Below are 17,714 nucleotides of genomic sequence, written 5' to 3' on the forward strand. Positions count from 1 at the left end.
GCCAACTGTTCATTGGCTGTTGACTTGTGAGTCGTCTCGACTGGGTGGCCTGTGATTTCTATGAGTGAGGGTCTCTAATTGGCCCTCAGTCCTCCAGATTAAACAGAGAACCAATGACAGAAGCAGCACTAAGGTATAATTATTTGAATTTTAGCATAACACGAAATGAATCCGCGAAATTCACAGGTCTCTATCTATTCATAACTACAGACCGGAAAAATTAGCGAATTCATTTCGCGATAGGCTAAAATACAAATAGTTATACCTCAGTGCTGCCTCTGCTATTGGCTCACAAGTCACCTGGATGACTCTGGGCCAATGAGAAACACCCAACCAAAGCTTTATCTAATTACAGGCTGCTACGTTGGGAGTCTCACAATACAGCAGCCAATGCGTGGGTAACATTTGACCGAGTGTGCGTACAACTAAGGTGTTCATCCTGCAGGTCATTGAACCCGCGAATTTTTTCGGTCCCTACTCATAACTAGGGACTGGAAAAATTCGCGGTTTGAATAACCTCTAGGATAGACTCTACAATCCTCTATGTACTTATGAAAATTACACTTGCTGATTGGCTACTAATCCGTGACACCTGTCAACTGGAATGCTTGTGATTCGCTGTTTTTTTGGTTGAGTATTCTTCATTGGCTTAGGGTCATTCAGGTAAACTGTGGTCCAATCACTGAAGCAGCATGAAGTTGAACTAGTTTGGATTCTAGCCTATCGCGAAATGAATCCGCGAATTTTTCAGGTCTCTACTCATAACTAGAGACCTGTAAAATTCGTGATTTCAAATCCCTAAAGGATGGAATCCATGATCCTCTATGCACTCGTGCAAATTACATCTGCTGATTGGTTACCGACTCGTAACACCTGTTGACTGGAATGATCGTAAATTCGCTAATTCTTCTGTTAAAGATTTTTCATTGGCCCAGAGTCCTTCAGATAAACTGTGGCCCAATAACTGAAGCAAAATAATGTCAAAAGTATTTGAACTCTATCCTATCGCGGATTCATTGCGGACCTGAGAAGCGATATGATAACTGTCCTATTGCACTGTCATGTGAAGGTGGGTATCCATAGTTTGCATTTTAACCGTGGCGTTTCATTGCTTCGTGTACATATGTGACAAGAAACGGCATCTGTATCGGGTATGAAAGGTTCGCCTTCATTGACTAGATATCCTTGCAACTACTGTAATATGTCGTTGGCATTTGTCCATGATTAGGGGCATACAGATTTCGTGAAAAGTTTTCGGGACTAGATGAAAGTTGAAACAATGTAGCATCGTCTGTGTTTCGTGATTGGGTGAGTTTCTCCCAGGTACTTATCGATTGTAACAACACCAATCACAGTGATTCAGTGCGGAAGTAAACGCGTCCTGAGTGGCTCGGGCAGATAAGGCAACAACTTCTCTCGCAGACGGCCGCCAATCACAAGGAAGGAACTATAGGTTCGGGTATACCTTGTTGCAGTCTAATAAGTTTTCAGATCTCTTCGCGAAAAATACCTGCCTCTACCTATGATGCAAGAAGAGATGAGAGGAGTAAATGTCCGAAGAATCCTTCTCGCATGAGGTGTCATGTTTGGTTTACTCGTATTGACAGTTTGAGACAACATGCGAAAAACTGTAAAGGTGAAGCCCGTGTGCCTACTGTGGAACTACCTGCAGACATTTCAACTCCTCGGTTTAAGTTGTAGACTCTTATGCGTATGAGCACACAAACAGATGCGCAGCAACCGATTGCGATGACGCCTTGACGTGAATCAAAACCCAAGACTGTGTTCGGTGCATTACAAGTAAATGATAATTAGGGATACCTGTTTTCGCGATTTCATTTCATGTCAAGGTATTTCACAAAACACTGTAGCTTTTTCTAAGAGTCATGGCAAATTTTGAGGGTGCAGCAGTACGGTGACCACATTCTCATTGGCCCCGTCAAGAGCGGGACGACACCTCTCACCGACCTCAGCCAATAACCACAGGAGAAAAGCTACAGTATTTTGTGAAATACCTTGACACGAAATGTATTCGCGAATTACAGGTGTGTCTAATGAATAATCTTAAAGTGTTTTATTTCTTGAACCTTTCAATTTTATACTAAATTGTTGTGATATTGAATTAAACTAATTTTTTTGCATCGACCAAGGATCTAACCAAGCAAGGAGAATTGCAACAGAGTGATGGTTATAGAGATGGGTAAAGGAAATATATCTCCTCTCAAAAAAAAAGTCCTAAAAATTATTCTATCATGCCCATCAATAAATATAAAGAATTTGAAAGCAGACAGCGGTAAAAGTGGTTCTGTCCATTCCCCCTCTAATTAAAATTCTGCGTACGCTTTTGTTAAACAATACCTAGGGACAGGCATTGGTCGCGAAAAAAACTGAACGTTTACTAGACCGCAACAAGGTATACCCGCACCAGAGGTTTCTTCCTTGTGATTGGCGGCCGTTTGCGAGAGAAGTCGTCGCCTTGTTCTACCGAGCCACTTAGGACGCGTTTGATTCCGCACTGAATTACTGTGATTAATGTTGTTAGAATAGACATGTACCTGAAAGAAACCCACCCAATCACGGAACACAGACGGTGCTACATTGTTTTGGCTTTCAGCTAGTCTCGGAATCTTGTCGCGAAATATGCATGCACCTAAACATACCCTTTTCTCATACCTAGAGACCTGTAAAATTCGCGATTTCAAATCCCTAAAGGATAGACTCCATGATCCTCTAAGCACTCGTGCAAATTTCATCTGCTGATTGGTTACCGACTCGTAACACCTGTTGACTGGAATGATCGTGATTCGCTAATTCTTCTGTTAAAGATTTTTCATTGGCCCAGAGTCCTTCAGATAAACTGTGTTCCAATCACTGAAGCGGCAATAAGTTACACGCACTTGGATTCTAGCCTATCGCGAAATGAACCCGCGAATTTTTCCTGTCTCTGCATACCAGTTCTGAAATAATCACTAGTGACCCGTGAATTTCGCGGATTCAATGACCTCCAGGATAGACTCCAATATCCTCTACACACTCGGGTAAATGCCAACTGTTCATTGGCTGTTTACTTGTGAGTCGTCTCGACTGGGTGGCCTGTGATTCGACATTTCTATGAGTGAGGGTCACTTATTGGCGCTCAGTCCTCCAGATTAACAGTGAAGCAATGACAGAAGCAGCACTAAGGTATAATTATTTGAATTTTAGCATAACACGAAATGAATCCGCGAAATTCACGGGTCTCTAAAATCACACAGTCAGAATAAAAGATGAGGAGTCAAATGAACGGGGAAAACAAACACAGGCGCGTTGCGGGAGTGAAGGAAATGAAACCAGTGTTTGACGAGCGTGGTGCGCCCTTGGCCACGGCAAGTGTCGTTCACTCAGGAAGTGACGAGTGATGGACGGCGTGACGTGTGGGCAGGGCAAGGCTAGAACCATTAGAGCCATGACTTGTAAGTAGCGGGCGCGCGTGGGTACAACAAACTCATCGCCCATCAGCCATCACACACCCGATACACGACGTTACATCATGAAAGAGTGTCTACCCTTCGTTTACTTCAAAATACTCTCTTTCGATTTTTTGACGTCACAACGTCTAATAATTCGATGAACGCCGGATGCACTCACGAAAAAGTGTCCCGTTGCGCACATTGTCCCGTTACGCTGAGTCCCGTTACGCTCATTGAACGCTTGCGCCGCATCTATCTCTCTTACACTCGATTGGAACAACCATCGATTTGACTTTTTCGAGGCAAATTAAACTTGAAACACTCCCATTCGTTTCCTACTTTTCCTATCATCGTCCTATCCTTAACAGAATAACACAGATTGGAAGAAGTTAAATAGCAAACATGTATAAAAGGTATAGTTAAAATAATCTCTTCATTGCAGTAATAAACATATTTAAATTAATGAGTGCAAATAAAAGTAAATTTATCAATTAAATTGTAGATTTAATTTCACTCCTTCTTTGTATCCATACAAAATAGTGAAAATTCAATAAAAATGATTCAATTTTATTCATAAAAGTATGCAATCATTTCATCAATGTTTTGTTATGACTAGAGACCTGCAAAATTCGCGGATTCATTCGGTGATAGGCTAGAATTCAAACACATATACCTCTTAGATAATTTTGCTATTGGCTTACTGTTTATTTGGACTAATCTCAACCAGTTATAAACCCTCAATCAAAGAAGGATCGTATCACAGACAAACCAGCTGAGACGACTTACAAGTCGGCAGCCAATGAACTTGCGTTATTGGCTCGAGTGTACAGGGGTATGTGCAGTCTATCCTGAAGGCCATCGAAACCGCGAATTTTGCAGGTCTCTAGTTATGACGTCACGTTAAACTATCGTTCGTAAACCGACTTTACAGACAACCATTTTTTCCCCCTTCAAATTTACTGCATATATATGAAATAAAACATTTGTTCCCACTTCCTAAATTCATTCAAAAATATTCAGTATCAGTAATTTTTTTTATATAACACACAGACTGACGTAAGCAATTACAAATAAAGAAGATTATCACATGACAATTAAGGCCGGTACAGAATTTCTGAAATTATATCTTGATTCATGGGTGAATAATAGTAGTATGTGAATAACGGTCCTGAAACTGGCGTCAGGATGTGGATCGTGATTGTCTTCCGCCATCTTGGATTGTGACGTCACGGCGGCCATTTTTGACTCAAAATTCCTCAAAATTGACACAAAATGACTCAAAATTTCCCGTTTTCGAGGGAAAATTTCCCGTTTTCGAGGGAAAAATTCCCGTTTCGAGGGAAAATTAGGATTTCGAAAAACCACAAAAGTCGTTAGTAGTATAGTTTGGCCGGAACTGGCACAGGCTTCAGGCTGTGGTGCTTGGTGCTAGTCAGCCATCTTGGATTTGTGACGTCACGGCGGCAAAAATTCCTCAAAATTCCTCAAAATTGACTCAAAATGACTCAAAATTTCCCGTTTTAAGAAAAAATTTCCCGTTTTCGAGGGAAAAATTCCCGTTTCGAGGGAAAATTTCCAATTTTATTCCTAAAAAATCCCACCGGCTAGAAATGTCCTGATAGAGGCTTAAGCATCCTTAACTCAAGCCTCAGTTAAGCTTCTATCAGGATGTGACCTTGACCTTGGACCTTGACCCCGACGGCCATCTTGGATCCACCATCTTGGATAACGTCATTTCGTTTTCTCAAACATTCCGGCATTGTGTTATCCGCCATTTTGAATTATGACGTCATCGTTGCAATTTCCGTTACGGCCGCCATCTTTAAATTTATTATCCGATTTTAATGAAAAAAATTTAAAAATTATAAAAAAATTAAATAAAAAATTTTTTAATAAAATATTTAAAAAACAAACATTTACGACACGGAGCTCGGAGTCCTCGGTTCAAACCCGACGAGTGCAAAAAAAATAAAAATGGCGACCGATCCTTCCCCCCGCGGTGGCTGCAGGCATACTGACTCCCACCACTTTTTTTCAAAGATTATATATCATCCGGCAGTATGACGTCATATACGCCATCTTGAAATTTGGAAGCCATCTTGAAAATCTTTATTTATTATCCGATTTTAATGAAAAAAATTCCAAAATTCATCAAAAAATTAACGTATTTGAATTCTGTTTGATTATATCGATGTACGTCCTTGGTTCGATTCCCGGCGAGAGTAAACGGTCGATCCTTCCTCCATGAAAGCTACCTAGACTGATCTACCACCACCAGTACCAAGGTATATATCATCAACTGGTATGACATCATGTCCGCCATCTTGTCTTCATCCGCTGGAGACCACCATCTTGTTTTCGTCAGCTAGAGTGTGCCGATACCATGTAGTATAATTATCTGGTCACTAAACTTGTGTCCTCAACTGTTGACATTGAACATTGACCTTGAACTTTGACCTTGACCTTGAAATTTGACCTTGAAATTTGACCTTGACCTTGAAATTTGACCTTGACCTTGAAATTTGACTTTGTCCCTGAAATTTGACTTTGTCCTTGTCGACCATCATGGATCCGACATTTTATGTTCAGTACATGCTACCAGAGGATACCACCTGCTGGAGTACGTCATCTTGTGTGTGTACTTGTATTATAGAGTACATTTCCATCTGGATTATTTTATTCTAACCCGCTACAGTGCAGTAATAATTTATTACGGAGGTGCCCCCTGCCATCTAAAAATCATGTAATAATGTAGCTAGAAAAGCGGGAAAAAATCCAAAATTCATTAAATAAATCACTCATTAACTTACATATCGATTCGATCCGCTCCAGTCCTTGGTTCGATCCTCTATCGATGCAAAACATTTAATTTTATGAAAAAATAATAATAATTCCAATAAACTATGTTCAACATTCTTAAAGAGACTTTAAATCATCTATTACCATCATCCTATCAGACATCAAGACCACCATATTGGAAATTCGTAATTGTAATGCTAGAGATTCGGGAAAAAGTTCAAAACTCATTAAATAAATTTGTAATCTATATACTGATTGATTAGATCGACTAAGGTCCTTGACACGATCCTGGACGAAGCTAAAATAAATTTAATTAAAATACCAGAAAAGTGTAAGATTCGAGGAATAAAACACCTAAAAGTCTTTTACAAACATAATATTTATTACACAATTTCTATCCTACTACAGAATCACTTGCGAAAGACAGCAATCTTATAAAAATTTAGCCCTGCATAGACGTACAACGACTACTTCTTAGCTCCAAATGGCTCCAAATGCTCCAAACGGCCTCCAAATGGCTCCAAATGTCTCCAGCAGCTCCAAATGCTCCAACAGCTGCAAAAAAGGCTCCAAATGCTCCAACAGCCTCCAAATGCTTAACACAGCTCCAAATGGCTCCAAATGCTTGACAGCTTTAAATGTTTCCAGCAGCTCCAAATGCTCCAAATGCTTGACAGCTCCAAATGCTTCAAAAGGCTCCAAATGCTCCAAATGCTCCAAACGGCCTCCAAATGGCTCCAACAGCTCCAACAGCCTCCAAATGCTTGACAGCTCCAAATGTTTCCAGCAGCTCCAAATGCTCCAAATGGCTCCAACAGCCTCCAAATGCTTAACACAGCTCTAAATGGCTCCAAATGCTCCAAACGGCCTCCAAATGCTTGACAGCTCCAAATGTCTCCAGCAGCTCCAAATGCTCCAACAGCTCCAAAAAAAGGCTCCAAATGCTCCAACAGCCTCCAAATGCTTAACACAGCTCCAAATGGCTCCAAATGCTTGACAGCTCCAAATGCATAACACAGCTCCAAATGGCTCCAAATGCTCCAAACGGCCTCCAAATGCTTGACAGCTCCAAATGTCTCCAGCAGCTCCAAATGCTCCAACAGCTCCAAAAAAAGGCTCCAAATGCTCCAACAGCCTCCAAATGCTTAACACAGCTCCAAATGGCTCCAAATGCTTGGCAGCTCCAAATGCTTCAAAAGGCTCCAAATGCTCCAAATGGCTCCAACAGCTCCAAAAGACTCCAAATGCTTCAAAAGGCTCAAATTGCTCCAAGAGCTCCATCTTCAATTGGTTCCAACTGATTCCTATTACTTTTATCGAACTTGGCATGATTACTAACATGTCTTTATCAGTATACATTTTAAATGGCAGTGGTAACGTTTTTTACACCTTTAAGTTATAAGTTTTATTTAGAAATCAGATTTCGATAAATGATAGCTTCCATCTGGAAAGAAAATATATTAATTTATCTTCAAGTTTATACACATACATTTAATTTAATCCATTATTGTATGTAGCCAGCTTCCCTCAGTTCTTTGAGTATGAAGGATATTTCTTTAATGTTCAAATAGTTTCCTGCTCAAAGCGATCCATGTAGTAGTCGTAGCCTGTTAACCAATATGTTAGGATCTTCCCATGAGGTATAATCAATCTCTTCTGCTGCCTTCATCATCCTTGCATGTTTATAATAAATATTATCTCTGGTGTCTATCGTTTTAACACCAACCACAAGGTCACTTTCGTCATCTTGCCAGTGATTATCACAAGATTGATCAGGATAATTTATTTTATTACGTCGTTTCCATCGTTTTGGTCTCAAACCACCATCACAGTCTTCGCTCTTGCATGCTTTTGGTGCTTCAGTACAGTACTCAATCATGTCAGCCTCAGATGTGTCACCACAATCTTCAATCATGCCAGCTTCTGATGTGTCACCACAGTCTTCAATCATGTCAGCACCACAAACTTGATCAGGATAATTTATTTTATTACGTCGTTTCCATCGTTTTGGTCTCAGACTGCCATCACAGTCTTCGATCTTGCCTGCTTTAGGTGTTTCAGTACAGTACTCAATCATGTCAGCCTCAGATGTGTCACCACAATCTTCAATCATGCCAGCCTCAGATGATTCATCAAAGTCTTCGACCTTGTAAGCTTCAGGTGGTTCTCCATCTTTCACATTTTCATGGAGACGACTAGATATTGGAGGAAATATATTTTCATTTCTAATGTGGTTACAACTTCCTTCGTTTGTTTTAAATTTTAAATTATTATCTTGATCTAGATCAGTAATTTTAGCATTAGCTTTTTCGCCTTCGTTCCTCTTCCGCGATGTTGTAGCCCAGTCTTCGTTATCTTTATTCATCTTAATTGTACAGGTCTTGTAATGTCTATCCAAGTAATATCTTCTACCAAAGGATTTCTGACACTGACTGCAATGAAATGGTTTTTGACAAGGACCCAAATTACACTCGCTTCTTTCATGTCGTTTAGCATTCTTTCTCAAGGTAAACACCTTGCTACAGTATCTACAGTGATGACGTTTTGATACAGCAACAAATCCCGTTTCAGGATTCATATTAGTTATTGAGACTAATGCCAGATGCAAACTAAGAGTTTTAAATTAGATATATTACTTAAATAGAATTTTTTAATTATTTCATCAGCGAGAATTAATTTATCTCATTCAAAGGTACTTGTTGCAAGTAGTTCTGCTTTTCAACAACAGATGTCGCCACATGTTACTTGCAGGTAAATAATATTTAGTTCTTTTATGCGGGATGCGGGATGCTCACTAACGATCGCAAAAGAAGGATGGCTTCGCTAGACTCCAAGGAGAAGGAAGTTCGTCCATCCTGTTAGTGCTTCTTAGATTTCTCAGAGATTATTTGACTGAGTAATGATATTTTTTTTTTGCAACCTTGAATAAAAAATGACATGACTCATTAAGTAAAAAATTCTTCATGCAGAGATCAATTCCTCATCAGTAACCAGAAGCACTCGGAGAAAACCATCAGATGTCTAGTCAGGAATAATCAGAAGCACCCAGAGAAAACCATCAAAATATTGTCAAGAATAATCAGGAGCACACGGAGAAAACTACCATAATATTGTCAAGAATAAACGGGAGCACACGGAGAAATCCACCATAATATTGACAAGAATAATCAGGAGCACACGGAGAAAACCACCGCAAGTTTTCTTTGATATCATAAAATTTCAGGAAAAAAATAATAAAAAATAAAAATAAATTAATAAAAAATTAAAAAAAATAAAATAAAAAAATACATAAACATATTCTGCTAGCTTGTGAACTTCTCATTGTTGAACAAAGATAGAGTTCTAGTACAAGCCAGAATTTTATGTATTTTTTTATATTTTTTTTTTACTTTTTTATTAATTTATTTTTATTTTTTATTATTTTTTTCCTGAAATTTTATGATATCAAAGAAAACTTGCGGTGGTTTTCTCCGTGTGCTCCTGATTATTCTTGTCAATATTATGGTGGATTTCTCCGTGTGCTCCCGTTTATTCTTGACAATATTATGGTAGTTTTCTCCGTGTGCTCCTGATTATTCTTGACAATATTTTGATGGTTTTCTCTGGGTGCTTCTGATTATTCCTGACTAGACATCTGATGGTTTTCTCCGAGTGCTTCTGGTTACTGATGAGGAATTGATCTCTGCATGAAGAATTTTTTACTTAATGAGTCATGTCATTTTTTATTCAAGGTTGCAAAAAAAAAATATCATTACTCAGTCAAATAATCTCTGAGAAATCTAAGAAGCACTAACAGGATGGACGAACTTCCTTCTCCTTGGAGTCTAGCGAAGCCATCCTTCTTTTGCGATCGTTAGTGAGCATCCCGCATCCCGCATAAAAGAACTAAATATTATTTACCTGCAAGTAACATGTGGCGACATCTGTTGTTGAAAAGCAGAACTACTTGCAACAAGTACCTTTGAATGAGATAAATTAATTCTCGCTGATGAAATAATTAAAAAATTCTATTTAAGTAATATATCTAATTTAAAACTCTTAGTTTGCATCTGGCATTAGTCTCAATAACTAATATGAATCCTGAAACGGGATTTGTTGCTGTATCAAAACGTCATCACTGTAGATACTGTAGCAAGGTGTTTACCTTGAGAAAGAATGCTAAACGACATGAAAGAAGCGAGTGTAATTTGGGTCCTTGTCAAAAACCATTTCATTGCAGTCAGTGTCAGAAATCCTTTGGTAGAAGATATTACTTGGATAGACATTACAAGACCTGTACAATTAAGATGAATAAAGATAACGAAGACTGGGCTACAACATCGCGGAAGAGGAACGAAGGCGAAAAAGCTAATGCTAAAATTACTGATCTAGATCAAGATAATAATTTAAAATTTAAAACAAACGAAGGAAGTTGTAACCACATTAGAAATGAAAATATATTTCCTCCAATATCTAGTCGTCTCCATGAAAATGTGAAAGATGGAGAACCACCTGAAGCTTACAAGGTCGAAGACTTTGATGAATCATCTGAGGCTGGCATGATTGAAGATTGTGGTGACACATCTGAGGCTGACATGATTGAGTACTGTACTGAAACACCTAAAGCAGGCAAGATCGAAGACTGTGATGGCAGTCTGAGACCAAAACGATGGAAACGACGTAATAAAATAAATTATCCTGATCAAGTTTGTGGTGCTGACATGATTGAAGACTGTGGTGACACATCAGAAGCTGGCATGATTGAAGATTGTGGTGACACATCTGAGGCTGACATGATTGAGTACTGTACTGAAGCACCAAAAGCATGCAAGAGCGAAGACTGTGATGGTGGTTTGAGACCAAAACGATGGAAACGACGTAATAAAATAAATTATCCTGATCAATCTTGTGATAATCACTGGCAAGATGACGAAAGTGACCTTGTGGTTGGTGTTAAAACGATAGACACCAGAGATAATATTTATTATAAACATGCAAGGATGATGAAGGCAGCAGAAGAGATTGATTATACCTCATGGGAAGATCCTAACATATTGGTTAACAGGCTACGACTACTACATGGATCGCTTTGAGCAGGAAACTATTTGAACATTAAAGAAATATCCTTCATACTCAAATAACTGAGGGAAGCTGGCTACATACAATAATGGATTAAATTAAATGTATGTGTATAAACTTGAAGATAAATTAATATATTTTCTTTCCAGATGGAAGCTATCATTTATCGAAATCTGATTTCTAAATAAAACTTATAACTTAAAGGTGTAAAAAACGTTACCACTGCCAGTCAAAATGTATACTGATAAAGACATGTTAGTAATCATGCCAAGTTCGATAAAAGTAATAGGAATCAGTTGGAACCAATTGAAGATGGAGCTCTTGGAGCAATTTGAGCCTTTTGAAGCATTTGGAGTCTTTTGGAGCTGTTGGAGCCATTTGGAGCATTTGGAGCCTTTTGAAGCATTTGGAGCTGCCAAGCATTTGGAGCCATTTGGAGCTGTGTTAAGCATTTGGAGGCTGTTGGAGCATTTGGAGCCTTTTTTTGGAGCTGTTGGAGCATTTGGAGCTGCTGGAGACATTTGGAGCTGTCAAGCATTTGGAGGCCGTTTGGAGCATTTGGAGCCATTTGGAGCTGTGTTATGCATTTGGAGCTGTCAAGCATTTGGAGCCATTTGGAGCTGTGTTAAGCATTTGGAGGCTGTTGGAGCATTTGGAGCCTTTTTTTGGAGCTGTTGGAGCATTTGGAGCTGCTGGAGACATTTGGAGCTGTCAAGCATTTGGAGGCCGTTTGGAGCATTTGGAGCCATTTAGAGCTGTGTTAAGCATTTGGAGGCTGTTGGAGCCATTTGGAGCATTTGGAGCTGCTGGAAACATTTGGAGCTGTCAAGCATTTGGAGGCTGTTGGAGCTGTTTGAGCCATTTGGAGGCCGTTTGGAGCATTTGGAGCATTTGGAGCCTTTTGAAGCATTTGGAGCTGTCAAGCATTTGGAGCATTTGGAGCTGCTGGAAACATTTGGAGCTGTCAAGCATTTGGAGCCATTTGGAGCTGTGTTAAGCATTTGGAGCCATTTGGAGGCCGTTTGGAGCATTTGGAGGCATTTGGAGCTAAGAAGTAGTCGTTGTACGTCTATGCAGGGCTAAATTTTTATAAGATTGCTGTCTTTCGCAAGTGATTCTGTAGTAGGATAGAAATTGTGTAATAAATATTATGTTTGTAAAAGACTTTTAGGTGTTTTATTCCTCGAACCTTACACTTTTCTGGTATTTTAATTAAATTTATTTTAGCTTCGTCCAGGATCGTGTCAAGGACCTTAGTCGATCTAATCAATCAGTATATAGATTACAAATTTATTTAATGAGTTTTGAACTTTTTCCCGAATCTCTAGCATTACAACTACGAATTTCCAATATGGTGGTCTTGATGTCTGATAGGATGATGGTAGTAGATGATTTAAAGTCTCTTTAAGAATGTTGAACATGGTTTATTGGAATTATTATTTTTTTTTTCATAAAATTAAATGTTTTGCATCGATCGAGGATCGAACCAAGGACTGGAGCGGATCGAATCGATATGTAAGTTAATGAGTGATTTATTTAATGAATTTTGGATTTTTTCCCGCTTTTCTAGCTACATTATTACATGATTTTTAGATGGCGGGGGGCACCTCCGTAATAAATTATTACTGCACTGTAGCGGGTTAGAATAAAATAATCCAGATGGAAATGTACTCTATAATACAAGTACACACACGAGATGACGTACTCCAGCCGGTGGTATCCTCTGGTAGCATGTACTGAACATAAAATGTCGGATCCATGATGGTCGACAAGGACAAAGTCAAATTTCAGGGACAAAGTCAAATTTCAAGGTCAAGGTCAAATTTCAAGGTCAAGGTCAAATATCAAGGTCAAGGTCAAATTTCAAGGTCAAGGTCAAATTTCAAGGTCAAATTTCAAGGTCAAGGTCAAAGTTCAAGGTCAATGTTCAATGTCAACAGTTGAGGACACAAGTTTAGTGACCAGATAATTATACTACATGGTATCGGCACACTCTAGCTGACGAAAACAAGATGGTGGTCTCCAGCGGATGAAGACAAGATGGCGGACATGATGTCATACCAGTTGATGATATATACCTTGGTACTGGTGGTGGTAGATCAGTCTAGGTAGCTTTCATGGAGGAAGGATCGACCGTTTACTCTCGCCGGGAATCGAACCAAGGACGTACATCGATATAATCAAACAGAATTCAAATACGTTAATTTTTTGATGAATTTTGGAATTTTTTTCATTAAAATCGGATAATAAATAAAGATTTTCAAGAGGGCTTCCAAATTTCAAGATGGCGTATATGACGTCATACTGCCGGATGATATATATGCTTTGAAAAAAAGTGGTGGGAGTCAGTATGCCTGCAGCCACCGCGGGGGGAAGGATCGGTCGCCATTTTTATTTTTTTTGCACTCGTCTGGTTTGAACCAAGGACTCCGAGCTCCGTGTCGTAAATGTTTGTTTTTTAAATATTTTATTAAAAAATTTTTTATTTAATTTTTTTATAATTTTTAAATTTTTTTCATTAAAATCGGATAATAAATTTAAAGATGGCGGCCGTAATGGAAATTGCAACGATGACGTCATAATTCAAAATGGCGGATAACACAATGCCGGAATGTTCGAGAAAACGAAATGACGTCATCCAAGATGGTGGATCCAAGATGGCCGTCGGGGTCAAGGTCCAAGGTCAAGGTCACATCCTGATAGAGGCTTAACTGAGGCTTGAGTTAAGGATGCTTAAGCCTCTATCAGGACATTTCTAGCCGGTGGGATTTTTTAGGAATAAAATTGGAAATTTTCCCTCGAAACGGGAATTTTTCCCTCGAAAACGGGAAATTTTTTCTTAAAACGGGAAATTTTGAGTCATTTTGAGTCAATTTTGAGGAATTTTGAGGAATTTTTGCCACCGTGACGTCACAAATCCAAGATGGCTGACTAGCACCAAGCACCACAGCCTGAAGCCTGTGCCAGTTCCGGCCAAACTATACTACTGTCGTTTTGCCTAAAAAACCACGAAACTCCTGATATTGGCTTAAGCATCCATGTCTACAGCCTCCGATAAGCCTCTTTTAGGATTATGACGTCACCGTTGCAATTTTCGTTACGCCCGCCATCTAGAAAATCCGCAATTTTTATGTTAGAAAATCGGGATAAATTTTAAAAATCATTAAAAAATTTAAATAATCGAATTAAATACAAATCTTAAAAACCACTGTTGCAGTTATCGTTACGGTCGCCATCTTGGATTATATAAATGTTGCATATTTCGTTACACCCGCCATCTTGGTTGAGTACCATGTCATTATTACACTTAACTTTACGACCACCATATTGGATCCTATTAATGTTGCAATTATCGTTATGGTCACCATCTTGAAATTTAGACGCCATCTTGTAAATCCGTAATTTTTATGTTAGAAAATCGGTAAAAATTACAAAATTCATAAAAAATTAATTAATAGAACTATGATTGATTATATCGATTCCCGTCCTTGGTTTGAAACCGGTGAGGGCAAAAAATTAAAAAAACATCAGATCCTTCCTCCACAGAAGCCACCTACAGACTGACCTACCACCAATATCAAGGTATATATATTACCACCAATACCAAGGTATACATCGTCAGCTGGTATGACGTCATGTACGCCATTTGTCTTCGTCCGCTGGAGACCGTCATCTTGTTTTCGTCTGCTAGAGTGAGCTGGCGACATGTTGATATAATTTTCTGTTCACCATACCTTTAACCTCGTCTGTTGACCTTGAACTTTGACCTTGACCTTGAACTTTGACCTTGACCTTGAAATTTGACCTTGACCTTGAACTTTGACCTTGAACTTAAACTTTGACCATGACCTTGATCTTTGACTTAAACCTTGACGTACATCATGGATCCGTCATTGTATGTTCAGTACATGCTACCAGGAGCTACCACATGATAGCGGTCATTGCCACCATCATGTTTTCGTCTGCTGGAGGACAACATCTTGTATGTACTCGTCTTACCATCAGGCTAGTTTTATTATAACCTGCTACAGTGCAATAATCATTCATTATTACTGAGGAGCCCGACATCTTGAAATTTGGCCGCCATCTTAAAATCATGTAATTATTTAGCTAGAAATGCGGGAAAAATTCCAAAAGTCTCCGAAAAAATCAATTATTAATTTACAAATTGAATCGTTGGATTCCTGTCCACGGTTCAATTCTTGACCAGTGACAGTTGTAACTAATTATTAAATAAATTTTAGATTCTGTTTTCCATTAAGTACCTTTCGCGGAGTTTATTAATCATTCACTCTACGAAAATCAGCTCAAGACAATATACCTGACCAACGAATTAAATACAGTGCTGCTATGCCTTACATGAAAGTCTAATTTTTCAATAATCTGAATAACCTATAAGCCGTTCATGTACAAAGCCACACATAAAGAACAATTGTCTTCAGTCCATGAGACCGAGTCATGTCATTATCAGACGTATAGGCTAGTAATTTCAGGACCGCATGACCTTCGTCGTTAGCTAATTATATTCAATTAATCCATCGTGACATTTTTTATACATACTAAAGGACCAAGTGACCTTGTAAAATATTTTAGTGACACCAATATGTTTAAACTAGTAAATATTCAGTTAGGGGAGACCGGGGTAAGTTGACGATGTTAAGCTTTGAAATGGCCTTTAACAGATAAATAAGCATTTATTATATCTTATTTGGTACCAATACGAAGTATATACTATTTTCTACCTAAAAATGTAACAAGGTTGTATTAATGTGTGTAGTTCTGAAGTTATTGACAAGAAACCAATTAGGTAGCACATTCGTCATCTTGCCCCAGGTGTGGGGTAAGTTGACGAACCTATTGGGGTAAGATGACGAAACAAAAATATATATATTTATAGACAAAGTACACAATAGTTTAATAGATATCCTACACTAAACCACATGCAGGCTGTAAAGAAGATATATTGTAACATATTTGAACGACTTTGATAAAATTCCTTGCCACATAGTAACGAAAACCTGCAAGTTTTTACTTTGAATAATGTCATTAACAATAGTCACACACATAATTGGAACAGTTTTCATGCCACCACTCAGAACATGTGGAACATTGAATCCTGTCTTAATTTGGAGGTTCCACGTAAACTTCTTCACATGCAGGGCAAGAAACACTATTTTGTCTTGATGGTTTTGCTACAGAATGATCAGAGCTTCGTTTTTCAGTTTTCTTAGTTTTTCTTTCATTTTTATTCTCTTCTTTCTGCTTCTTCTCTCTATCTCTTTGTAACAACATGTTCTTGATTGGCGAGCTTGTTATTACTGAAGCTGATCCTGTACTTATTTTTCTTGTCGCGGTTGTCCTGTGGGCCACTGGCAATGGTTTTAAATCATAAAACGATGCCTTTTTACTACATGAACTTGCATTGGCCTTCCCAAAAGAAGGCCCTGCTTCATCGATAAGATCACTATTTTTTCTGGCTGGGCTGATTAATCAGTCAGCTCCTGAAGCATTAGGCATATAATTTAGCCACACATCGTTTGATGCATGGTCAGATGAAATTGGTATTTAAGTGGACATTAGTTCTTCACTTCCGGGAAGTTTTCTTTCCAATGTAGCCGCAGCAGTAAAGTCACATTCTTTGAATATCTGAGGGTTGTAATGCTCTATCCCAGTAGCCTCAAACCCTTTGATGGCATTGCCTACAGTTGCTGCTTTTGAATAAGGTGCAGCGAAGAGATTTCCCACATTACGGTCAGTTATTTGTTGTCCGGGATGTGACACCAAATAATTGTCACAGGCTTGTGAGTAGCATGTCTTCAAAGGGCCGAAAAACGAAACATCCAATGGCTGCAACCTATGCGAAGTATGTGGTGGCAATCCGACCATCACAATACCATTATCACGACAAAAATTCACAGCAGCAGTCATTTCTACGACACTCCAACTCCTTTCCGTTCTCCTTTCCGTAATGCCTGGGCATCTACAAAAAAAATCAAACAAAATAGTTACGACTATTAACACAGGAAATAATTATAATATTATATAATTTCATTATTATCTTTCTTTTACATAAATGTTATTCATATCTGTATATCATTGGTTTAAATAACACATTTAATACAAAATAATGCGCACACTGTCATTACCTATGGCAAGTTGTCGATTGCAGGGGCAAGATGACGAATTCGTCATCTTGCCCCCATCAACTTGCCCCAGCAGCCCTTTTTTTGCTTTACCAAAATCACTAACAACATTAAAATAATTTCTTCAACAATCTATACATTAAAATACTCCCAAAAGTAAGCGTTTCATTTTACATGTATAAACATTTTATATAAATGGACTCTTTTCTTGTAATAGCTTAGCATACGTACCTTCAATATTACAACAATGGCTCACGAAACAGTT

The 17,714-nt window shown here is 38.6% G+C and overlaps 1 protein-coding gene across 1 annotated transcript in view; it reads right to left on the reverse strand.

Annotated features, from left to right (window-relative positions):
* The window catches only part of LOC134528841 (integrin alpha-9-like), a 138,577-nt gene that overhangs the window by 95,344 nt on the left and 25,519 nt on the right, over positions 1-17,714 (reverse strand). The window lies entirely within an intron of this gene.

This window comes from Bacillus rossius, chromosome 2, assembly GCF_032445375.1.
Source record: "Bacillus rossius redtenbacheri isolate Brsri chromosome 2, Brsri_v3, whole genome shotgun sequence".
NCBI lineage: Eukaryota > Metazoa > Arthropoda > Insecta > Phasmatodea > Bacillidae > Bacillus > Bacillus rossius.